The sequence below is a fragment of the Bombina bombina genome, chromosome 8 (genome assembly GCF_027579735.1).
Source record: "Bombina bombina isolate aBomBom1 chromosome 8, aBomBom1.pri, whole genome shotgun sequence".
Lineage (NCBI taxonomy): Eukaryota > Metazoa > Chordata > Amphibia > Anura > Bombinatoridae > Bombina > Bombina bombina.
In genome coordinates, this window is record NC_069506.1 from 114,904,228 (window position 1) to 114,931,313 (window position 27,086).

A 27,086-nucleotide genomic window follows, 5' to 3' on the forward strand; every position below is an offset into this window, starting at 1 on the left:
AGCAAAATAAACCAAACATTTAAGATAAAATAAAAATCTAAAAGTTACGAAAACCGGAAGTCAGAAAATCAGACTACTTCCGGTCATAGGTACACTTCCCCTATAAAAGACCACCAATTATAGCTTACCATTAGTCTTGATAAAGGCCTAGGAGAGGCCGAAACGCGTAGACCTGGTAAGCATTATTTCAATAGAAGTACTCAATTGTTATCGTTTTACACATTGTGTATATATTTTTTATTCACAGGTTTCTATTTTTGAGTTTTATTCGTTATTTGTTTTTGTATTATTGTTGTGGACTCTTTGCACTCAGCATTTTTTTGCATTTTTCACTGGGACAGAGCTCCTCTGGGCCCCCCCCCCCCTACACACCAAGGGAGAAGGATAATATACACTAAGGGATAAGGACAACAACACCGAACACAGGGACAAACTTCAATTTATATTTTCTTCAGCTCTCATTTTTTTCATTTTTTCATTTTTTCACCTGTTCTCCACTTTATTTATCTTTTGGTTCCACAAAAAACCACAGGATTGACATTTTTTTGACATTTTTCTGCATTTTTTAGCACTTTCTGCAATTTTCAAAACACAGAATTGACACTTATTTGATCGCTTTTTTATGGACTATTAAGCACTGGAACACTGCCATTTTTTATATTTTTATTTTTATACATTTTATTGTTATCTGGATTTATCTGTCATTTTTTATGCACACATAGTTAACACTAAGGATCAGCTTTTACATTGTCTACTCAGTGTGTCTACTTCTATTATGTGTTTATGCTCTACAGATTTTTTATATATATTATAATTTATTAGCGTGGATCCATGCACATGTAATATTGTGTTTTAACCTAATATTGTATTTTATTATTATCTATATTTCTGTATAATAAATTGTTTTAACCCTTTTAAAACACTTTTAGTACCACTTTTATACCTAACCTTAGCCTTCGTACTGTTGGCGCCTGGGCTCATTCCTCACATAAGAACAATATGACATCCGAGAATTGGGCAGCTACATGAACACTGATTGATGATGCATCTATTGTCATTCGCCCTGCAGACAAGGGCGGTGCCATAGTGGTATAGGACTACCTTGACTATAAAAAAGAGATTGTGTCACAACTAATAAATACCCTCACATACAAGTCTCTACCCTGTGTTCCCAATATCACCTACAAATCACGCATTGACAGTGTTATGGAACATGCCTTTCAGAAACAATTGATTGACGTGAACCTGTGGGATTGGTTGGTAGTGAAATACCCAGTCAGACCAATTATCTACACTGTGCCTAAAATTCATAAAAGACTGGATTCCCCACTGGGTCGCCCCATTGTCTCCACTAGGGGATCATTACTCCAGCCACTAGCCACCTACGTAGACTCACTACTACAGCCTTTTGTCCTCAACATGCAATCATACCCACGGGATTCCCTGTCTCTCATAGACATACTCTCTCGGGTGAATGACATCAGGCCCGATGACATTTTGGCAAGCATGGATGTTACCAGCTTATATACTATTATCCCACAGGAGACTGGCATCCAGATCGTATCCCAGTGCCTGAACAGGTACCCTTACGTGGGTCCACCTCCTGAATTCATTGTGGAACTTCTTACTCGCTTGAAGTTGAATTACTTTAAATTTAAAAAAAGTTTTTACCTACAGCTGACCGGAAAGGCAATGGGCTCAAACATGGCACCGGCGTTTGCCAACTTATTCATGGAGCACATTTAAGAAAAGATCTTTAAAGTATATGAACAGACACAGGTCCTACACAACAAGAGGTATATTGACGATATCCTCCTAATCTGGAGGGGTACTGAAGGATCACTGATTTACTGGACTAAAAACCTGAATGCACTGAATGAGCCGGTGAAACTGAAGGTGTCTGCAAGCTGCCAACAAGTTGACTTTTTGTACCTCAGGATCTACAAAGAAGGAACCTCTTTGGGTACAACACTCTATAAGAAAGAGACTGATAGAAACTCTATCCTTCATGCCTCTAGCTGCCACCCATGGTCCCTCATCAAGGCGATAGCAAAGGCCCAAATGCTTTGGTTGGTATGCAATAATACTTTGGACAAATGCTGCCAACAGCAACTTGATGAAATGGAACTCAAATTTGCAGCTAGGTGCTACGACAGGGCAATGATTGTGTCATCCAGACTGGCAGTGACAGATGGAAGAGATGGGATTTCACCAACTAGTGGAGTGCCTACTTTGAAACCACCTAGGACGAACTTCATCACCACCTATACCCCTAAATCTAGGGGCTTGGACACTACTCTCAGGAAACACTGGGAGATAGTGAGTTACTGCCCTACAGAAAACATGATCCACCCAGAATTGGATACAGACCTGGCAGGAACTTGAGGGACATTCTGATGGTGACAGACCCGATCAGGAGCTACAGTACGGACAATGGAACCATCTCTACCCGACTGGGTTCATTCAAATGCCCCAGCTGCACGACCTGCAACTCCATGCTACAAGGCAGTCACTTCAGACACCCCCACAACAATCAAAGGTATGGAATTAAACACCACCTTAACTGCACCACAAAGTTTGTTATTTATATGCTGAGTTACATCTGTGGATTATTCTATATTGGCAAAACCTGTGACAATATAAAAAACGAATGGCCAACCACAAGAGTGCCATACGGGCAGCTATTGATAAAGGGAAGAGCGACCAGCAAGTTGCAAGGCATTTCATGGAACAGGGGCATAAAGTGAAGGACCTCTGGTTAATGCTCATTGACCACATACCCTGTTAAGGAGGGGTGGTGACAGGCAAAAACTCATAATACTAAAGGAAGCTGAATGGATCTATAAACTTGATACGATTCATCCTAAAGGACTGAATATTGGCAATGTTGGCCCCTGTGTCTGCCAATACACCATACTCATTACCTGCCTCTGACTGTTATTGGACCTATACATGGACTCTGACACTGTCAATTATTAGTATTATGTCTGTGTTTAATTTTATTACTTATATTCATGCAGCTGTACCCATTTGTGCAATATGCCTGTGGTAGTGACTTTAACTATGCGCTTAGTTATGCACCCTGATATGGAGCTTCTCTCCTTCTATAGTGGACTGTGTCATACATATCCCACTAGGACATATATTCTTAGTCTTGTTGTACATATTAAGGGACCTCTTAATTGTAATGATTGGCCATTACTTTGTATTAGACACTAGTATGTGGCTAAGAGCTGTATATCATTTTGAGCCTTTACGTATCGCATTCTGCATCCTAGACATTTGCACACTTTTATATAAGTATTTTTTTCTATATTTGGTCCGTACATTTCTTATCCTTGTCTGTATATTTATTTGACCAGTCTTGCCATACTAACATAGCATTATGTGTTTAAGGGCTTGTCCCTCCCCCTATCCTTTTGACCGCTTATTGACAGGATCCGTGGGCGCTAGATTTGTATATCATTTCCCTACCGTGCATTATTACCTGATTGGGGCACTGTACACTATGTGTAATGCCCACTTGTCCCACTTACGGGTATTTGGCTATAGAGGCGTGCCCCCCTCGCCCTATCAGACGCTTCTGACATGAGCGCTGTGACTAACAGTATCAGGTTAGGTATATTTTCCTCTCTCACGCAGGCTCTCTGGTTGCCTTACAGTGGCAGGACATGAAGCTCTCTGCTGTGCGATTAGGGTTTCTGTTGTCACGGGTGTGTGCTATGTACGTTTTAATTGCGTTTTCTTGGTTCTGCATACTAGCGCTTTTAAGGCTTTTTATCCGATTGCAGTAGCTACATTATAACCGCATTAGGGGCTCTTGATTATGTATAATGTGTATATAATTGTACCACTCTCTATGTTTTGAACTTTATAAACTGAGGTAGTTATGTTACTCATACGGGGATTTAGCGATCTAACACTCCAGTGGGCTTTTATCCAGTTGCCATTTAATATGTATTATGCACTGTGCCTGCAGCCAATTTGTCTTATTTGTCTTAGATGTATGTACTGATTAATCATGTATATTTACACACTGGTTGTATGGTGTTTTCACTTTAGGATTATTATTATTATCATTTATTTGTAAAGCGCCGCCAAATTCCGTAGCACTGGGTAAATGATAGAGGTATACAATGACAAAGATTTGTGATAAAATACAAAACATAACAAAACTAAACAAATCTAGTACAGGAAGAAGAGGACCCTGCTCCGGAGAGCTCACAGTCTTTAGGGTAAGGGTGCAGAGACATAAGGTTGGGGTAGCTTGTTACATCAGTTGTATTTGCAGCAGTGAGTCAGATTTGTGGTCTTCGCAAATCTCTGTGCTGTATCCAACTCCCTTAACCTCCCCTTTCCTCTCTCTGACCACCATCTATTAGCTTTCTCTCTTACTCTACCTGCTACATCTTTACAAGCCCCCAAAAAACTGCTACCTTACAGGAATTTAAATGACTTGGATCTCACAGACTTTTCCACTCAACTGAGTCCTCTGCTCTCTGACATTTCATCCTTCTCTTATCCAAACCTTGTGACTCTACAGTATAATTCGGCACTAAAATAAACACTTGACAAAACTGCACCCTCCACTCTTCGACGTACATCAATCACACGATGGCAACTGTGGCACACTAAACAGACCAGATATATTCAGCGATGCTCATGGGCTGCTGAATGGCAGTGGAAGAAATCACGCACCTGCTGCACTGACGTTTCTAGATTCTGAGTCATGGGAAAAGCAAAAGAATTGTCAAAGGATCTGCGGGAAAAGGTAATTGAACTGTATAAAACAGGAAAGGGATATAAAAAGATATCGAGGAATTGAGAATGCCAATCAGCAGTGTTCAAACTCTAATCAAGAAGTGAAAAATGAGGGGTTCTGTTGAAATCAAACCACGGTCAGGTAGACCAACTAAAATTTCAGCCACAACTGCCAGGAAAATTGTTCGGGATGCAAAGAAAAACCTATAAATAACAAGGTGAAATACAGGACTCTCTGAAAACATGTGGTGTGGCTGTTTCAAGATGCACAATAAGGAGGCACTTGAAGAAAGATGGGCTGCATTGTCGAGTTGCCAGAAGAAAGCCATTAATACGCAAATGCCACAAAGTATTCCGCTTACAATACGCCAAACAGCACAGAGACAATCCTCAAACCTTCTGGCACAAAGTAATTTGGAGTGATGAGACCAAAATTGAGCTTTTTGGCCATACCCATAAATGCTACATTTGGAGAGGAGTCAACAAAGGTACACCATTCGTACTGTGAAACACAGAGGTGGATCACTGATGTTTGGGGATGTGTGAGCTACAAAGGCACAGGAAATTTGGTCAGAATCAGCCCGGAAGCTGCGCATGGGACGTACTTGGACATTCCAACATGACAATGATCCTAAACACAAGGCCAAGTCGACCTGTCATTGGCTACAGCAGAATAAAGTGAAGGTTCTGGAGTGGCCATCTCAGTTTCCTGACCTTAAAATCATTGAGCCACACTGGGGAGATCTCAAACGTGCAGTTCATGCAAGACAGCCCAAGAATTTACAGGAACTGGAGGCTTTTTGCTAGGAAGAATGGGCAGCTTTACCATCTAAAAAGATAAAGAGCCTCATCCACAAATACCACAAAAGACTTTAAGCTGTCATTGATGTTAAAGGGGGCAATACATGGTATTAAGAACTGGGGTATGTAAACTTTTGATCAGGGTCATTTGGGTAGTTTCTGTTGTCATTATGATTTAAAAAGAGTAAACATAGTTGATTGGTAATAAATGGCTTCAGGCAAATACTAACCATGAGTGAAAGAAACGTTTTTGTATTATCATTCATATTCTAAGAAAAATGGCCAAGAAATCATAAATTCTGCCAGGGTATGTAAACGTATGAGCACAACTGTATATGTCTTTAAATACATATATATTTATTAAAAGAGAGAAGCGCTCAACCTGGGAACGAACAAAAGCATAATAGCTTGTTCTATGGCTAGTTACCACCCAAGAAGCAGCCTCTTTTTGCTCAACATGTACGTTTTACAGAGAAGAACTTTCCTGTAGCATATCAGTCTGATCCTGACTTAACAGTACAGTCCAGCCCCGAAATACCAGGCAATACCTCTCTGAACAAGGGAAACGACAAAACCCCAGATGTACGTTTCGACCTAGTGTGGGCCTCGTCAGTGAGGTGCAGCCATATCACACTAGGCACACTGAGCAACGGGTCCACGTCTGGATTCCTGCATCACGCTTAGGGATACTTCCCTAAGAGTCATAATTTGCATAAATTAAAAGAGAGAAGCACTCAACCTGGGAACGAACAAAAGAATAATAGCTTGTTCTATGGCTAGTTAACACTCAAGAAGCAGCCTCTTTTTGCTCAACATGTACCTTTCACAGAGAAGAACTTTCCTGTAGCATATCAGTCTGATCCTGACTTAACAGTACACATATACATATATAAATACATATGTACACATTTACAGACATATATACAGTATTTTTAGAGATGTATATGTATGTATCTCTATGTTAAAGTCCTTTGCCTGCCTTTTCTTCTAACACTCGAGACCTCATATCTTTTAACCTTTTTTGTTCAATTTTTTTTTTTTTGAATAATTATTAGACAGTGTTATGAGAGTAACTGTACTTTGTAATGTATTTTTTTTGTGTTTTGTGAGACTTTTATGTTTCGCAAAACCGTTAACCACAGCTCTGAAGTTGCGGTACTCATTCTAGCGTAAATTGCAATTGCGCTCATGTGTTCACGTTTATGCTCAACTATTAATACAAGCTCAATTTAACCTGCGCGCAAACGATTGTGAAAACCTGCGCAAAAACATTTGTGCTCCACTTGTAATCTGGCCCTTATATGGCACTAAAATTCATATCCGATAACGCATGAGTGCTAAGAAGTTTTTTGGTTACATTCTTTGCTATACTACTTTCATGTGTTTGTATGCGCAATAGCAAGTGATAACAGTTCTGGTTTTCAAAAGTGCAAAATGCATGTAAAATACATTTTAACCTTTTTTTATTTTATTTGCAAATGCGCACTGGTATTACAAGTTATGCACAATGCAGTGGTGCATTTAGGTTTTGTGCTGCCCCAGGAAATAATGTGATTTTTTTTTATGGCATTTCCAAAATAAATGTACATGCGCACAGTCAGGCACACAGAGAGTTATTCACATACACACGTGCGTTCACACACATACATACACACAGAGTCACAGACACATACACACACACACACACAGACATACACACAGAGTCACAGACACATACACACACACACACACAGACAGACACACACATATTTATTGCTGCAATAATATATAAACACATAAACACAGATTTCTTGAAACAATACTAACCTATAAACAACACTAAGTGCTGAAAGCCAACAGAATTAAAGGCAATAGCTAGCTGAATAAAAGAAAGGTTCAGATCTACCTCTAAACTGTAAGCTCCATTGGCAGTCTCTTATTATACCCCCTAGATTGTAAGCTCTTAGGGCAAAATCTTGCATTATATACCTGTATAATACTTCTAAAATAACTGTAAGCTTCTTACAAATATAGCCACAAAAAAATGCTGCCCCTCCCAATCTACTGCCCTAGTCAAGTGCCTTGTTTGCCTAGGCCAAAATACGTCCCTGGCGCAATGCGAACGCAACCTCTCGTTTGCACTGCCTGGAAGCATTGCACTCACGAGAGCACAATTGCATAGGCCTTGTTCTGATGATGTGAGAGTGAGACACAGCAAAAAACCTAGCACAGACAAGGGGGTAAGTTGCGCATCGTTGGGTAGCAAATTTAAAATATACAGTATATGTATATGAATATATACATATACTGTATATTTATGTGTTTATTTGTGTTTATACACATATTAACACAGAAATATATATGCATATAAGTATATACATATATATTTATAGTTTAAAACACAGTCCCCATATACCGCAAAGTAAAGGCACTTTTCAGTGCTGTTTTTTTCTAACACCCCACATCCTCTCAATTTAACCCCTTTTAACTGCTTCTTTTTTTATTTTTATTTTATTTTATTAAAGATGCTCGTATTTTTTATTTTAATAAAGAAACTGTACACTTTGTTTGGGGGCAATTGGGGGACATATTTTTTAATTGACCAGAGGTCTGACCTCTAATTTTGCTTAGCACAAAATCAATGGCTGGTTATTTAACGTGCGTCCGTAAACGTGCAAATTTGCCCTTTTATGGGCGCATGTTAAATTAGCGCTTCACTTGTAATATAGCCCTTAAGGGGGATACAAAAATTAAATAGAAACGTGCTCCAGTATAAATACTGTTAGTTTACAAAAAACAAAACAACAATTTTTGAACATATATTACATGTGCCCTTTAATCAGAAGACCACGCTTTCCAAAGTTTAACGCAGTATCTATGGATTCCAGAATTTATGCTGGTTAATGCTCTTGTACATCTATGGGTATAACCCCTTAACTGCTGAGCCATTTCCATCTCTGTGCTGAGCTGTTTTGGAGTTTTTAAATGCTGGTCACATTTAATCCGTACTATAGGCCATTTTTTTGTGAGAAAGCAGCTCGACTGTGCGAGGTTTACGCATGCAAGTTTAGCGTTTGTTAGATTATAGCAAGCTAATCTTCACAAGCTTTTGAATAATTATGCTTCCTATCTTTTCAATGGGCTGCCAAAAACTGGGCAATATATGCTCGGCCGCAATATCGAAAACAATTCCAGATTGTTTTACCACAGCTCCCACCTCTGGTTAAATAATCGGGCTCCTATGTTTTCAATACGTTTTTATCTGCATATGGTTAAGAATCATTACTAAGGTGCTTACATAGGTCTAGTGTACTAGAAATTAAGCAAACATCACAACCAATATGTCCCAGATGACGTACTATTAGGCTGTTCTTGCCTTTTTTTTTTTTTTTTATAATTTTTATTGAGAGATTCATCAAATACATACAATAATGGATGTCCAATACAAAGCAATAAGAAGAAGGCAGATACAGTGTACATGTGTGATACAATGAACTATCCAAAAATAGGCTGTTTGAAATAGGATGCAGTACAGTCCCCAATTATGTCCTAAACATGTAAAGAGAGCTACCAACTCTCCAACCTCATTCATATAAACACAGAATTACAACATTATATTGCTAGGTTTACATGACATCTTTATAAAGCTGCAATCAGTGAGGGACTCATTCGTAGTCAAGAACATTGCTCTAGTTGCGATCCTGTTAGATAAACCTTCAAGATTAACAGACATGGACACATGGTATCTCTTTTTTAACTATAATCTAGATATGTGGTAACTACTTAACCGGCCACTTTTGGACCAACTGATATACTAAAATCATGTAAAATGGTAGCTACCCTGGGGCCACTCTTGGGCTACGTGGTATAACTGGGTAGGGAAAATAAAGTTAACATTCTGTTACAGGTTGCTGTTGAAAGAATAATTAAGGTTGCGGTATAGGCTAGATGAACCGCTTAGTTAGTCCTCCTAAACTAGGAGGTGTATTATATAAGGAGGGGAGGGGAGAGGAGGAGGGCATTTAGGTATAGCAGGTAGAATAGGCTAATACTTATGTTATTGCGATCATTTGAGGTAACAAATAGTAATACATGTCCTAACGCAGGCGCAATAGGGGAAAAAAAGAAGAGCTATATACACTTTTTACCGGATTAATATTGTAACAGGATGCTTAATTAAATTAAGATGTGGCAAATTACCATAAATGTACAAGCTGTACATAGACTGTGGGAGTTAGAATAAGACCTCTGAATTATAAAGCCCATTTGATTATGCAAGGCTACTTCAAAACTAAATAAGGACCTTGTGACTTGGGTTAGGTTATAACCATGGTACAGGTATTTATGATACTATGACAAAGAATACACATTGCAGAGGCAGAAATAATTATCAGTAATAATGAGATACGTTGATAGCTGTGTTACTGCATGTAAAGATGTGCAATTTGGTGGAATAGCGAGAACCTAAGAAGACTGGCAAATAATACACACAAATATATATGATCCAAGAGTATGCAGTCATGTACACTTTGTCCGAGGAGATACTATGTTCCTAAGGGGGTTAATCCATGTTGAAAGTTACCCATGACAGCAGCACCAGGGTTAGAAGACTATATTATCAATGTAGGATATACTCTATTAATGGGAATGGCTTTGTTATAGAACAATTGCTCTCTCAAAATATCTAGTGAAAAGCTGTTATAAAATACTCAGATTTTGAGCTTGTTTAATATTTTGTAAAAGATAGGAACACTATAAAAATATAAACAAGAAGTAAAATCCTAGGTCATTTGCCTATATTTGTATTCTCAGATAGAATTAGTTTCTCCAGAAAACAGAAGAGAGTATGACATATATTGCATGGCAAAATCCTTAGGATGGCATATATAAAATGTATAAAACTGGATTATGAAATCCTCAGCAGGTGCAGTGGAAAATGAGCTATATATATGCAATGTGCCACGCAAGATATCCACTCTTAGTCTTCTCCCAACTACTCAGCTGAACAGCAAAGTTTTTGAAACATATACAAGCCATGTATGAAAGGCCCTTCTAGCAATCATCCTAGGCTACTGTTTATAGAACATACAATCAACAGATATGAATATACAAGTATGAAGCATACCACTTGTTTTAAAAAAAAAGCTATTAAACTATTGAATTACTATATAGTATAAAGTGAGCAGATCCTTATAAAGCTTTTGAGTAAAATCTAGCATTTTACTTGTATAACGGGTACAAACCAATCACCTTTAATAGAGCCATCACAGGTGAAAAAACAAGAGAGATTCACATTGACAGAACTCATTAAAAAAAGGTCCGGTATGGGTGAAGGTATAGAGTTTTTTCTGGGCATAACGTATCTCCACTAAACAATGTGGCATAAATGGCGGTGTCGTTTTCTATCCTATGCCTGTCCTCCACATCTGTAGCTCTAGCTTGGGGTATACCTTTTCATCATTTTCCTCGAAAATCTTATGCCAGGGCAAATGAATCAGGGAACGTCGTCTCCAGTTAAGAGAGGTTTGTTGCATTGCTGTCTTTATTTCTAGATCTCCGGGAGAAACGCTGTGGTTGTCCGGATGGCGGTCAGTGCCCACAGCATCAAAGCACTTTGAGAATGTTTGGGAACCTTGGCCTTGGTCTGTTTGGGTAAAGATCACTCCTACTTGGCTCTTGATGACCCCGTTTGATGTCGGAAGCTCAGTGATGATCTCCTCCTCCTCATAATATATCTCAACCTCAGCTGTTGCAATGTCAGGAATATGCGGATGATGCTGGGGCCCCAAAGCATCTCCGCTAGTAGTATTCACCTCAGCTGGGCTTGGGGATATCGCGGTCAAAATCCCACTGTCTTCCACGGGTTCAATAGCTCTAGTCAATGCTGCAGTAAATTCGATATTGATGATATGCTAGAAGTCTGTTGAGCTCAGCAAATATCTGGTAAACACTAGCCATGACAATTGTGTTCCCACGGTGGTTGGTAAGATGGCTGCCGTCTTTGCAGATACAGAGCAGATTTTCTGAACTCTGCGCTGAACTAGTGTTTTAACAACATAGTTTAGTGTCCTCCGGGTGCTGGTTGAAAATTATATAGGTAGTCCCACAATGGTATAGGCTACAAACGTATCTGAATTTGGTCTTGAATCATTTTTAGATAGATTTGAGCCGGAGCTCTGACAGCCTGCGACATCTCGAGTGTGTTGCTAGCTCCGCCCCCCAGGAAATGTCCCGTTCTTGCCTTTTTGATCACCATTGTGCAGCAGTGCTCTTTTGATTGACTAATTGATTTCGCTATTTGGCTATGCAAATATGGATCCCAAGTTTTCTTGTTCACTTTCTCGTGGGCAACTTTGTCTCAACACAATCATATGTGCCAGCGATCTTGCTCAAATGTGCAGGGTCTGTGCATTTACTGATGCTGAGGTTTGTGACATCTACATCATCTATACGCAGCACTTTATTAGTTTATACCATGTTGTAAGGGATGACTCAAGGCACTTTCACTGTCATAATCCAGAAGATTAGGAATGCCATCATCAACAAGTGACATCCTTTCATAGGATTCCCTCACACAGAGGACGTTTGGGACTAATAGAAAAATGAGGGGCATACCTAATGTGTGTGGGACAATACACTGCACCTATATTGCTCTGCGACCACCATGGAGCCATTAAAAGACATATTGCATCCACCAACACAGGGGCGGACCTACTAGTGGTGCAGGCAGTTCCTCTGCACCAGGGCCCGAGGGCTGGAATGGGCCCACAGAGAGTTCTAATGAAAAATGTGAAAAAGTGTACTGCCTTTTTTTTTTCTAACCACTGCCCAGTCTGCTCATCGTCCCACCCACCTCTTAACGCCCATGCTATTGCATGCCTAGTGCATGTGCATTAAGCTCCCTTCCTAGTGAGCTGAGCACTCTATTACCCAAAATGGACACACAGGCATAATATGGAGACATTTCGGCACCCAGCAGGCTCACCACAAAAATTTGCTTGACAGCTGGAATTTATTTCTGGAAGTTACGGCACACACCTGGCTTGCTTACCGTTTCTATATATATAAAGTGTGTGCAGGATTGTCTGATTGTGTATGTAAATAAATATATATGTGTGTGTGTTTTTAAAATAATTATTTTATTAACAGCTACTTATAATTTTTAACATTTATAATAACATAATAATAATAATAATAATAATAATAATAATAATATATGTATGTTTGTGTATACCCATGTGAGCGTATATGCATGTGTATGTGTATATATGTGTGTGTGCTTGCATCCATGGGTATGCAGATGCTTCATTGATTTGGGGGGGGCCCACTGTTCAAAATCTTGCACCAGGGCCCACTGTTCATTAGGTCCACCACTGCACCAACACTTTCATTCTATCACTGTCCACTTTGTGAGCAATGCCAACATGCACATTAAAAATGTGTTTGCAGAGTATCCTGCATCCACTCACGACTACCATATCCTCAGGCACTCATCTGTAGGGCCACAATTGGAGGCCACAAAGTAACTTTACGGATGGATCAGTGTTCAGTATCCAATACGTGTTGAAGCAACTACATTTTTCTACTTTGATTTTTATCGATTCTTTTGAAATTATTATGCACACATTTCCTTAATTGGTACATGTTCTCAAATGTTTCTCACATATCTGTAAAACGTGGTTCAGTTTCTGTACAAGCATCAGATTTTGTAGGCTTAGCTTAAACGTCCAGGATCTCATCCCTTTTCACAAATGTTAAAAATAGGTTAATGTCATATACTGTATGTAATAATTTTAAAGACTATTAATAGACTTTACATTTTTAAAATTTTCTTTATTAATTTGCAAATTGTCTCAAAAAAGTTTAATCTAAAGGATTATCTGAAATGATAAATTTTATGATGATTGCAAATAATATTTCTCCTTAATATATATTGCAGCTCTGACTTTCTTTTAAAGGGTTAATAATAACATCATGAATAGTTGTTTGCATGCATTTAGAAATAAGTTAAGGTACTTTTCCGTTAATGGAGCACCACTCTGGCGCAATAGAATCTTGTCCCATTATTGCCAAAGTACTGCAGAAGCTGAAATCCCCCCTCTGGGGATTCAAGTGGGGCGATGCATCAATGCACGAGTTTTACTTGGGGTGGATGCCAAAGGATCAGCGGTGCTCTGCACAAATCCTCTGGCATCCACCCCAAGTGAAACTCCTGGATTGGCAATAACGGAAATGGAAATATTTATAGCGCAATTTGCTGGCAGTGGCAGTCCTGTAATGTAAAAGTACCCTAAATTATTTATTAGAAGAAAATAGGTAGTATTGATCAGGATCGCGCAAGTGAACACCTCGCATAAAGGGATAGGGTTAAAAAAAGTTCCACCAAACACAACATAAAGCATTAAAATAAAATGTAACACTCATATATACACTATCTGATAAAAACATATAAATGTGAAGAACATTGGAATGTAAAATATTTGTAACACGCTTCAGGTTGTGCACTTTAGGTCTAATGCAATATCGGGTTAGCGCACATAAAGAATTAGTTATCTTAAGGCGCATTATTTAAACATTAAATATTGTAAAAATGTTAATAATAATTTTGAATAATCATTCTAGATACTGTAATATATATATATATATATATTCTATGGATTATCTAGAATTGCTTTGTACATCTTAATTAATTTACATTTTTTATTAATATTTTTATTTTATATTTAATAAATACATAATGTGTCTTAAGATAACTCATGTCGGGTTAGCGCACATGAGGAATTAAAGTACTCCTGTAGGGTTAAGTGCCAAACCCGACAGGAGTACATTCATTTTTCATGTGAGCTAACCCAAAATGAGTTGTCTTAAGGCACATTATGTAATTATTAAATATAAAATATTGAAAAATATTAATAATTAATGTAAATAATAATATATATATATATATATACAGTGGGGAAAAAAAGTATTTAGTCAGCCACCAATTGTTCAAGTTCTCCCACTTAAGAAGATGAGAGAGGCCTGTAATTTTCATCATAGGTATACCTCAACTATGAGAGACAAAATGTGGAAACAAATCCAGACAATCACATTGTCTGATTTGGAAAGAATTTATTTGCAAATTATGGTGGAAAATAAGTATTTGGTCACCTACAAACAAGCAAGATTTCTGGCTCTCACAGACCTGTATCTTCTTCTTTAAGAGGCTCCTCTGTCCTCCACTCATTACCTGTATTAATGGCACCTGTTTGAACTTGTTATCAGTATAAAAGACACCTGTCCACAACCTCAAACAGTCACACTCCAAACTCCACTATGGTGAAGACCAAAGAGCTGTCGAAGGACACCAGAAACAAAATTGTAGACCTGCACAAGGCTGGGAAGACTGAATCTGCAATAGGCAAGCAGCTTGGTGTGAAGAAATCAACTGTGGGAGCAATAATTAGAAAATGGAAGACATACAAGACCACTGATAATCTCCCTTGATCTGGGGCTCCACGTAATATCTCACCCCGTGGGGTCAAAATGATCACAAGAACGGTGAGCAAACATCCCAGAACCACACGGGGGACCTAGTGAATGACCTGCAGAGAGCTGGGACCAACGTAACAAAGGTTACCATCAGTAACACACTGCGCCACCAGGGACTCAGATCCTGCAGTGCCAGACGTGTCCCCCTGCTTAAGCCAGTACATGTCCGGGCCCGTCTGAAGTATGCTAGAGAGCATTTGGATGATCCAGAAGTGGATTGGGAGAATGTCATATGGTCAAATGAAACCAAAGTAGAACTGTTTGGTAGAAACACAACTTGTCGTGTTTGGAGGAGAGAGAACACCATACCTACTGTGATGCATGGGGGTGGCAACATCATGCTTTGGGGCTGTTTCTCTGCAAAGGGAACAGGACGACTGATCCGTGTACATGAAAGAATGAATAGGGCCATGTATCGTGAGATTTTGAGTGCAAACCTCCTTCCATCAGCAAGGGCATTGAAGATGAAACGTGGCTGGGTCTTTCAGCATGACAATGATCCCAAACACACCGCCTGGGCAACGAAGGAGTGGCTTTGTAAGAAGCATTTCAAGGTCCTGGAGTGGGCTAGCCAGTCTCCAGATCGCAACCCCATAGAAAACCTTTTGAGGGAGTTAAAAGTCCGTGTTGCCCAGCGACAGCCCCAAAATATCACTGCTCTAGAGGAGATCTGCATGCAGGAATGGGCCAACATACCAGCAACAGTGTGTGACAACCTTGTGAAGACTTATAGAAAACGTTTGACCTCTGTCATTGCCAACAAAGGATATATAACAAAGTATTGAGATGAACTTTTGATATTGGCCAAATACTTATTTTCCACCATAATTTGCAAATAAATTCTTTCCAAATCAGACAATGTGATTGTCTGGATTTGTTTCCACATTTTGTCTCTCATAGTTGAGGTATACCTATGATGAAAATTACAGGCCTCTCTCATCTTCTTAAGTGGGAGAACTTGCACAATTGGTGGCTGACTAAATACTTTTTTTCCCCACTGTACTGTATATACTATCTATAATATATTTTTTCAATATTTAATTTTTAATATTTCAATAAAGCACCTTAAGACAACTAATTCTTCATGTGCGCTTGCCCGACACCACGTTAAACCTACATTGCAAAAAGGCGAAGATCGCTACGCATATCTTACATTCCAATGTTCTTCACATAGAATAAAATGTTATTTTTATTATTAAATATATAATTATATATATTTGTGATAATGCTATTGTAAAATATATACAGTATCTATACCTATATATCTATAGGAATATATGGGTATCTGAGTCTGAAAGTCTGAGAGTGCAGTCCCCTATATATATATATTTAGATATATATGTATTTAAAAAAAAACAATAAACATTTTCCTGTAAGTGAACAACTTTGGAATACGAAATATTATTGACTTTTGTCAGGTTACCGCAAGAATGATAAGTATTCATATTTTTTTTTTTTTGTTAAGCTCTTCATTGAAGTCAATGGGGTGAATGTGATATCCGAAGTCCATTCCCTCGCGAGCAAACTTTTTACTTTCAACTTTCAGACATTTTACTTTCAGCACAGTAACGCCATGAAGAAGCAGCACTGACACTACCTAAGCGGCGAAACACGTGTAGCGTTTCTTCTTCACTTCTCACTTGGCATGGCCAGCCGAGTTTGAGCTATGAAGCTAGGACCACTGACAGATGAATGAGAGGGGCAATCCAGCAAATTCAATCCATGACAAGCACCGGAAGTGTATCGGAAGTGAAATGGAGGTACCGGAGGTGTGCTGGAGTATCTGGCAACGATCTGAATATGATCCATTAAGTACAGCAGCAGTGAGTGAGACTGTATATTTTCCTCTGCGAGGCCCCCAGGACAGAGCTCTGGGCTCTTAGGGACTTTCTAGGCAAGGATCAATACAAACTGGGCGGTTTACTTATTTGCTTGCCCTTGATTCTAACGCACTTCTTACCTGCTTGCTTGAACCCTTGCTGCTTACTAATTGACTTACCCCCTTTTCCTACTGATACTATTTTGTGCTTTCACTATTGCTGTGCCATTATACTACCTCTTTAATTATGCCTTTCTATGCTACATCAGATGGCTGTTAATTTTGAGGACATTGATCTGATCTGCTATGACTGGATCAGCTATAATCAGATATTTTAGCATGTGTTATTTGGCACTTCAGCATATGCATGATTCCTAAATGGACACTCTTTGATACTGCAGCATATTTCTAGTTCTAGTGGCCAATAGTTTCATTTTCTTCTTAAATCGGGAGAGTCCACAGCTGCATTTATTAATTTTGGGAAATACAGAACCTGGCCACCAGGAGGATCCCCTCCTTCTCATTCCTGAGGGTCTTGGTGGTTTGGGGATCTTTTCATTCCCTTGTCCTTTTGGACTTTGCCAGTCGCTTTGGTGCTGGGTCCATTACCTTGTAGTAGGGGGCAGGGATCTGACTGCCTTGTTGAGCCTTGACCACGTATCATTGTTAGATCATTAAGGCCTTCCTTAGGTGGGAGGTTTCGCAGTGTTTCCTTCTCTCAGCAGGTAGCTTTTTCTCTGCTGGTTTTTGGGTGCTATCCTTTCCTCCCTGTCTTCTTGGGAGGGAGTTGCTCTGCACTTTTTTCTTCGGAGCCTTTCCTCTGGGAGAGTACTGGTGCAGATTCCTAGCTTTGTTTAGCTAGTGTTGACGGCTTGCGTCCGCTGAGACCTCTTTTGCAGTGGGAAGCCTGTGGCTTCATCTGGAGCATACTTAGATATTATGGTGCTATTTTTAGTGGTTCCCGGGGGTGGTTTTATTCCTCATTCACTCTATCCTGAGTGTGGATTTGCACCCTGTGTTTGGAAGGGGGTCTATCTTGTTCCTCTAGGTTTCCAGGATTGGGGCGTTACTTGGCCTCTTAGACTTCAATGCAGATAGGAGTCTGGGATTTTTCCACCCTTATCTCTGCTTGGTCGGTAGGATTCATTCTCTATGAGATTTTTGTACTGTTGCAACCTTGGATGCGCTCTGGGAGTTATTTTCGGGGTTCTTTATTGCCCTAGTTGTTGTCCGGTGGTCCTTTTGGACTATTGTATCTGAGTTCTTCTTCCCTTTTGGGATAATGGGGAGGTCCCCCCTTCCCTCGGGTCAAGGGTGCATTTCTGTGTGGGCTCAGAGCCTGCGGGACTTTGTCTACTCTGAGACCTTTGTGCTCCGTGGAGTCTAGTGGTTCTGGGCAGTCTCTAACAAGGGCCTTGTTGGTCTTAACTGATGGGCAGTTACTTGGTCCTTTCCATTTTTCGGGTGAAGCAGTTTTTTTGTTGGGCTTTGGGTGATTTCAGGCTGTGGTGCCCTCAGAAGGGGCCGCCTCTTGTACCCGCCCATTTTGCATTCAGTGTCCTCTATAGCTTGGGTATTGTTCTCCCAAAAATTATTAAAATGCTGTGGACTCTCCCCGTTTAAGAAGAAAAACTTAAATTATGCTTACCTGATAATTTTCTTCTGACAGGGAGAGTCCACAGCTCCCCGCCCACGTTTTTATCTATGGGGCGACCGTATTTTTTATTCTTCTGGCACCTTTTCCACCCTGGTATTTCTCCTACTGTTCCTTGTTCCCTCGGTAAATTGACTGGGGGATGAGGAAAATGGGGGAGGTATTTAAGCCTTTGGCTGGGGTGTCTTTGCCTCCTCCTGGTGGCCAGGTTCTGTATTTTCCAAAAAGTAATGAATGCAGCTGTGGACTCTCCCCGTCAGAAGAAAATTATCAGGTAAGCATAATTTATGTTTTTTAGCATTGGTATTTGGTATGGTGAATAAATACATTTTTTTGCACTATATGTTTGTGTCGTGAGGTGCTTTACCTAACCTAGCTGCTGAGATTACCGTGATTTATTTATAATATTTTATACTAGGGAAGTTGCTGGCATAACCCCCCTTTTTACTTTTTTCTGTCCCATTTTTCTTATTTTACCTTTTTGTATTTTTGAATTGAGATATATATATATATATATATTTATATATATATATATATATATATATATATATATATATATATATATATATATATATATATAATCAAGTCCAAGTGTAAGTGGATGTCTCCACCGGTATTAGTATACAGATCAATTTATACAGTTATGTCATATAGGTGCTGGTGATATTAAGTCCCCCCCTGGGGGTTAGAGTATTGAGTCTGGCGTCTTATCACAGAGCTGTTATGACTTGCGGTTTCGTCAGGTATAAAGATCAAATACGGTACTCACATTCTGTGTTTCTCCCTGTATTTATCATGCAAAAACCTTATACATACCGCCTTCCATCTGTATGCTCTGATATCCACTTTCAGATAGACGCTGTCACTAGACGCTGAAACCAGCATGCTGTTCTCAATCCAAGTCCGGGCAACAGCTGATGACGTCACTCACCCGGCTAACAACTGTGATCTCCTTAACTTAGGTGGTAATGACTCGAAACAAGCCTATACAGAAGGTGATCTCCACCGCCCAATCACATGAAATTTCAAAAAACGAAGTAGACAGGCTCAAATTCCGTGAAGTTTAATATGTAGAAGGCAAAAAATGACAGCTTAAAAGCAATACAAAAATGGCACTTAACCACTTGAAAAAGGAGTAAGACTGCAGGCGGGTATTCCATCTTACACGTTTTGGCTGTCCGCCTTAATCATAGACCATGTTAACCCTTGATCACTGATCACTTTAAATATACCATCTTGTCTTCCTATTGGTTCCTGCAGTCTAACTTGTCAGCCAATACTAAAAGGACAGTTACCAGCAGATACATCAACTAGTGTAAACATACTCATACAGAAAACATTAAATATAAAGTACAAAAAGAGAAAAAAGGAAAGAAAAGAACAGAACACACACAATGAAACCACAAAGACCAGTTGCATTCACTTTGCAGAAATATATAGCAGTATAAATACAATATGATAACAAATCATATTGAGCAGCAATTGCAGCTTACATGTATAGTATGTACAATGTTTATAACAATATATTATTTATTGACAACATTATTACTAACTGGGTTAATCAACTTAAATACTAAGGAGAGTTACATAAATATACTAATAACATTTTTTGTTACTATTTAAATGTTGCCAACTACAACCCTTATCTAATTTTCACTAGCGATAAATGCTTGTATCCCTATTTGCCTTATCAAAACGATTATATAAAATATAAAATGTATGACTAGCAAAAAACACTCAGTGTAGCATTTAAACATGGGAAATAACCCTATATTTGTAACAACTATGAAAACAAAGATTTATTTATCTAAATCTACTCTCGTATTTAATTATGTCACCAAAAATGTATTAAATCAGTTTCAATATTCATGCCTTGTGGTTTTCTTGTCATTAGTTTATATATCCAAAAGGCCTCTTTTTTAAGGAGTGCTCTCATTCTGTCTCCACCCTTGGGTGGTTTTCGAATATGGTCTATGACCATCCATGTAAAGGATCTAACATCTTTACCATGTAATTCTACAAAGTGTCTGGCTGCATCTGTGGCATGGTTACCATGCTCAATATCATTAAGATGAGCATGTATTCGTTCTCTTGCCTAACGTGAAGTACATCCAACGTACTGCTTGTCACATAAGGTACAAGTGATCACATAAATGACATGATTACTTTGGCAATTGTTACAATGATAATGTGAATACACTCTTTGTGATGCACATGACTGAAAAACCTTTCCTACTGTTACATGGGCACATGTCTTACAAGTATCTCTGCCACACTCAAAATGTCCCTTGGTTGTGAGTCAACTACTGTTTGGGGAGGAGTCCTCAACATAGATGGAGAAACCATATTACCTATGGTGGCATTCCTGCGTGATACACAGTAACATCCATTTTTTATCTATTCCTTCAAATCATCATCTGTTAAAGTATAGGGAGATTCCTATGAACTATACAGTATTACAAACTGCATAATAGTTAGAACTATATGTAGTAATGAAGGTGTGTTTATCTTTACGCTCCATTTTCTTATGTGTATCAGCAAGTAAATTTTGCCCCCATGGCTGTACCTCGCTGCTGCAAATAAAAAGTACCCCCAAATTCAAAATAATTATGAGTAAGTAAAAATTTTAATAAACCAATATGTAATCAATCAGTTCGGGAGAATAATCAGTTAACAGTTTTAACATATATTCCACGGCTATTAAACCTTTATCATGAGGTATGGCTGAATAAAGGCCCACTACGTCTATGGTTAGCCCCCCCATGTCCTCTTCCCATTTTATGTCTGCCAATATTTTTAGTAAATGTTTGGTGTCTCTCAAGAAAGATGGAAGTTTATATATCAAGGGTTGGAGTAACGATTCTATCCAATTAGACAAATTTTCAAATATAGATCCAATTCCCGAAACAATTGGATGACCTCTTACATCTATGAGTGACTTCTGGACTTTGGGAAGGCGGTGAAAGATGGGGACCACTGATTTATCATTGTACAGATAACTAAGTGTATTGTCATCAAAAATACCAAGAGCTTTACCATCATCTAGCAGATCAAAAAGGAGGGCCCCATAAGAGCATGCGGGGTCACTTTGTAATACAGTATATACCTTCACATCATGCAGTTGTCTTTCTGCCTCAGAGATATAATACCCCCTATCCATCACTACTATGGACCCCCCTTATCCAACTGCTTGATGATTATATCTTGCCTTTGTTGTAGGCTTTTTAATGCCTGTTTTTGTTCATATGAAAGGTTATCTTTATACTTTGTTGGAACTGAATTGTTTTGTCATATTTACTCCCGGAGACTATATTTACGGTGAAATAGCTCCTTTTTTCCCCATCAAGGGATACTTTAATGGAAACATTAATTTGGTGGTGTGTAAATGTGTTAATATAGTACAGTGGTACAAACACATAATTTATGACAGCTTAAGGCATATGGGACTTTACATTTAAAAATGGCACAGCACTTTTACTCTTTACAAACAGTTACAAACCTAGAGGGTGGCAGGCCCAGCATAGAAGATATATTTGTGAAATCTTTAAATACTCTAGAAATATCTGATGTTTTCATGTCTTTGGAAAAAGCGTTATTAAAGGAATACAAATTGTGGTGGGATAGAAGATCCCTAGAAAAATATGTCTCTTTGCAGATGATCCCAAGAGGGCTTAGACTGAGGAAATTTCCTTCATTTATAGTAACAGATGAAAAATTCCACTTAGAATGGAACAGCATTTTATCTGAATGCTCCATGAGACTCATGGGACTAATAATAAGATACAAAGAGGAGAAAATCAATGAGGCAAGATTGCACATTGAGAACATACAAAAAGATGACCACCAGGATTATTCCAAAATTGATAAGATGTTACAAGAAACTGTTGATAAAGCTAAAAGAGATTTAGATGTGATTAAGTTCAGAAAATATTGCAGAGATTCTGATGACTATTCCTCAAATAAAGTATATAATTGGCAATCGAGAAGGGTCCTAGATTAAGGAATAAGGGTAACAAGCGTTATCCTGATAACAAAAATGTAAATAAAAAAGAGGAAAAGAAAACTCAGAAGAGAGTAACATTTTCAGATACAGACCCAGAATCAAATGAAGAAGATGAACTATCAGAATTTGTATCATTCATGTCAAATGAGCCATCATCAGGGGATGATTCAGGGACTGATCCTCAAGCACTTATTGCCACTGTTCAGTCTGTTAGTTTACCTGTTATTTTGCCTAGTGCTAGCACTAATGTTGTAGAAAAGGGATTGAATGTTGATCCATTAGTAAGACCAAAGATAATGGGGTCTAATCCCTCACAGAGAGGTAATAAATACAAACAGAGTCAGGGAGTAGTAGGGCATATAACAACCAATCAGGTGAATCAGGATTTTCACTTAACTCAACATCAAAAAAGAGGCGGAGGCAGAGGAGAAAATCTAGCCAGAGGAGATCAAGTACATCAGTGACAGATTATTATAGGGACACAGAGGGATCAATACCCCCTGAGAAGGGGCAAAAATGTAAACAAATACAGGCAACAAATGTCATAAATTTGTCAGGAGAAACTCTTACTGAGTTGGAATTGTCAGTACTTGGTCTTGGATTGAATTTTGTACCAACTGCTAAATTTAACATCTTTGATACAGTACTAGATGTTAATAGATTCATAAGAGGTCTAACTTTAAAGAAATACTATAAGCATAATTCCATTCCTACAGAGGAGTTTAATTTAGTTAGAGATACTAGTCCACAACATGATTATTTTAGTATTACTGAGGCTAAAGATTTTTTGACACTACACTCACTAGAACTAGAGAGTACTGGTAATGATGAGCTAAAACATACACATAAGGGATTCAAACCCAAGTCAATTTTCTATCCAACACAGATTAGAGAACAAGTATTAGAGTCCTTTCCCAGACAGGTTGAAGAAGACCTGACAAAACTTAATTCAGTTCCAACAAAGTATTAAGATAAACTTTAATATGAACAATAACAGGCATTAAAAAGCCTACAACAAAGGCAAGATATAATCATCAAGCAGTCGGATAAGGGGGAGTCCATAGTAGTGATGGATAGGGGGTATTATATCTCTGAGGCAGAAAGACAACTGCATGATGTGAAGGTATATACTGTATTACCAAGTGACCCCACATGCTCTTATGGGGCCCTCCTTTTTGATCTGCTAGATGATGATAAAGCTCTTGGTATTTTTGATGACAATACACTTAGTTATCTGTACAATGATAAACCAGTGGTCCCCATCTTTCACCACCTTCCCAAAGTCCACAAGTCACTCATAGATGTAAGAGGTCATCCAATTGTTTCGGGGATTGGATCTATATTTGAACATTTGTCTAATTGGATAGAATCTTTACTCCAAACCTTGATATATAAACTTCCATCTTTTTTGAGAGACACCAAACATTTACTAAAAATATTGGCAGACATAAAATGGGAAGAGGACATGGGGTGGCTAACCATAGATGTAGTGGGCCTTTATTCAGCCATACCTCATGATAAAGGTTTAATAGCCGTGGAATATATGTTAAAACTGTTAACTGATTATTCTCCCGAACTGATTGATTACATATTGGTTGTATTAAAATTTTTACTTACTCATAATTATTTTGAATTTGGGAGTACTTTTTATTTGCAGCAGCGAGGTACAGCCATGGGGTAAAATTTGCCCCAGCGTATGCAAACATCTTTATGGGCTGGTGGGAGTTTACCCATGTTTATGCAAATGATAACCCATTTTCAAAATCAATTTTTGGATACAAAAGATATATTGATGACTTGCTATTTATTTGGGTTGGTAGATAGCAAGGAATTTGTGAAATATCTTAATAACAATCAAGTTGGTCTTGAATTTACCTCAGCCTATAATAGAGATAAGATGCCATATTTGGATGTGTTATTGATGGGAAATCCTACAGAGAACAAAAGTAATACTTCAATATATAGGAAACCCATATCTTCTAACAATTTTCTACACACTAGGAGCTGTCACCGTAGACATATGGGCTATGGAATAGCCAAGGGCCAGTTTTTGCGCTTAAAACGTAATTGTTCTGGTGATGACAACTTCCAGCGTGAAAGTGAGATATTAATGTCTAGGTTTCTAGATAGAGGTTATGATCCTAAGACACTTACAAAAGCATTTAATGATGTCAAGGATAAGGATAGGGCAGCTTTACTTGATGATATACATAAGAAAATGGAGCGTAAAGATAAGCCCACCTTCATTACTACATATAGTTATAACTATTATGCAGTTTGTAATACTGTATAGTTCATAGGAATCTCCCTATACTTTTAGCAGATGATGATTTGAAGGAAGAGATAAAAAATGGATGTTACTGTGTATCACGCAGGAATGCTACCATAGGTAATATGGTTTCTCCATCTATGTTGAGGACTCCTCCCCAAACAGTAGTTGACTCACAACCAAGGGACATTTTAAGTGTGGCAGAGGTACTTGTAAGGCATGTGCCCGTGTAACAGTAGGAAAGGTTTTTCAGTCATGTGTATCACAAAGAGTGTATTCACATTATCATTATAACAATTGTCGAAGTAATCATGTCCTTTATGTGATCACTTGTACCATATGTGACAAGCAGTAATTTGGATGTACTTCACGTGAGGCAAGAGAACGAATACATGCTCATCTTAATGATATTGAGCATGGTAACCATGCCACAGATGCAGCCAGACACTTTGTAGAATTACATGGTAAAGATGTTAGATCCTTTACATGGATAGTCATAGACCATATTCGAAAACCACCCAGGGGTGGAGACAGAATGAGAGCACTCCTTAAAAAAGAGGCCTTTTGGATATATAAACTAATGACAAGAAAACCACAAGGCATGAATATTGAAACTGATTTAATACATTTTGGTGACATAATTAAATACGAGAGTAGATTTAGATAAATAAATCTTTGTTTTCATAGTTGTTACAAATATAGGGTTATTTCCCATGTTTAAATGCTACACTGAGTGTTTTTCGCTAGTCATAAATTTTATATTTTATATAATCTTTTTGATAAGGCAAATAGGGATACAAGCATTTATCGCTAGTGAAAATTAGATAAGGGTTGTAGTTGGCAACATTTAAATAGTAACAAAAAATGTTATTAGTATATTTATGTAACTCTCCTTAGTATTTAAGTTGATTAACCCAGTTAGTAATAATGTTGTCAATAAATAATATATTGTTATAAACATTGTACATACTATACATGTAAGCTGCAATTGCTGCTCAATATGATTTGTTATCATATTGTATTTATACTGCTATATATTTCTGCAAAGTGAATGCAACTGGTCTTTGCGGTTTCATTGTGTGTGTTTCTTTCCTTTTTTCTCTTTTTGTACTTTATATTTAATGTTTTCTATATGAGTATGTTTACACTAGTTGATGTATCTGCTGGTAACTGTCCCTTTAGTATTGGCTGACAAGTTAGACTGCGGGAACCAATAGGAAGACAAGATGGTATATTTAAAAAGTGATCAGTGATCAAGGGTTAACATGGTCTATGATTAAGACGGACAGCTGAAACGCGTAAGACGGAATACCCGCCTGCAGTCTTACTCCTTTTTCAAGTGCTTAAGTGCCATTTTTGTATTGCTTTTAAGCTGTAATTTTTTGCCTTCTACATAGTAAACTTCATGGAATTTGAGCCTGTCTACTTCGTTTTTTTAAATTTATATATATATATATATATATATATATATATATATATATATATATATATATATATAGAGAGAGAGAGAGAGAGAGAGAGAGAGAGAGAGAGAGAGAGAGATATGTATTTAAAAAAAAAAAGTTTTCCTGTAAGTAAACAACTTTTGAAATGTGAAATATTAATGACTTCTGTCAGGTTACTGGAAGAACGATGTGTTAGTTTTTTTTTCTGTAAAGCTCTACATTGAAGTCTATGGAGTGAATGCAATTTCCAAAGTCCATTCCCTCGCGAGCAATCATTTTACTTTCAACTTGTAATACGCATGTTAATCTGCGCAAAATAATTATTTCTGGCAGTGTTAATGCTTTAGTGAAACCGCTAAATTGTGCGCTATTCAGCAGACCCAGCAGATTCAAACTATAACATTATTTTATGTATATGTCATGACATCTGAAAATGGCACAACAAAATGTGTGAAAACAATTATATTTTTATTAAAATGTTAGTGTATGTGTTTGTGGTTTTTTTTCTAAACTCTATAGTCAAAAGGAAGAACAGAAGCGGTTATCCTAATATAAATAAGGTCACATTGGTATAGTTATATAACTTTGATCTGAACATAGGGGCTCCCATGAGACTTTATGCAAATAAATTGACATGTATTAACACCAGATGATCACTTTTACCACAGTGATCACCATGCTTTTAAAACATATATATAGGGGCTTTATTTTAAAGAGGGGATTCTGACTTTTAAAACAAGGGGCCCTGGGGCTCTCTAGGCCTTTTTGATGGCCTTTTCTAAGTGCTTAGAGACCAATAAATGTACACCCTACTTGTGCGCAAA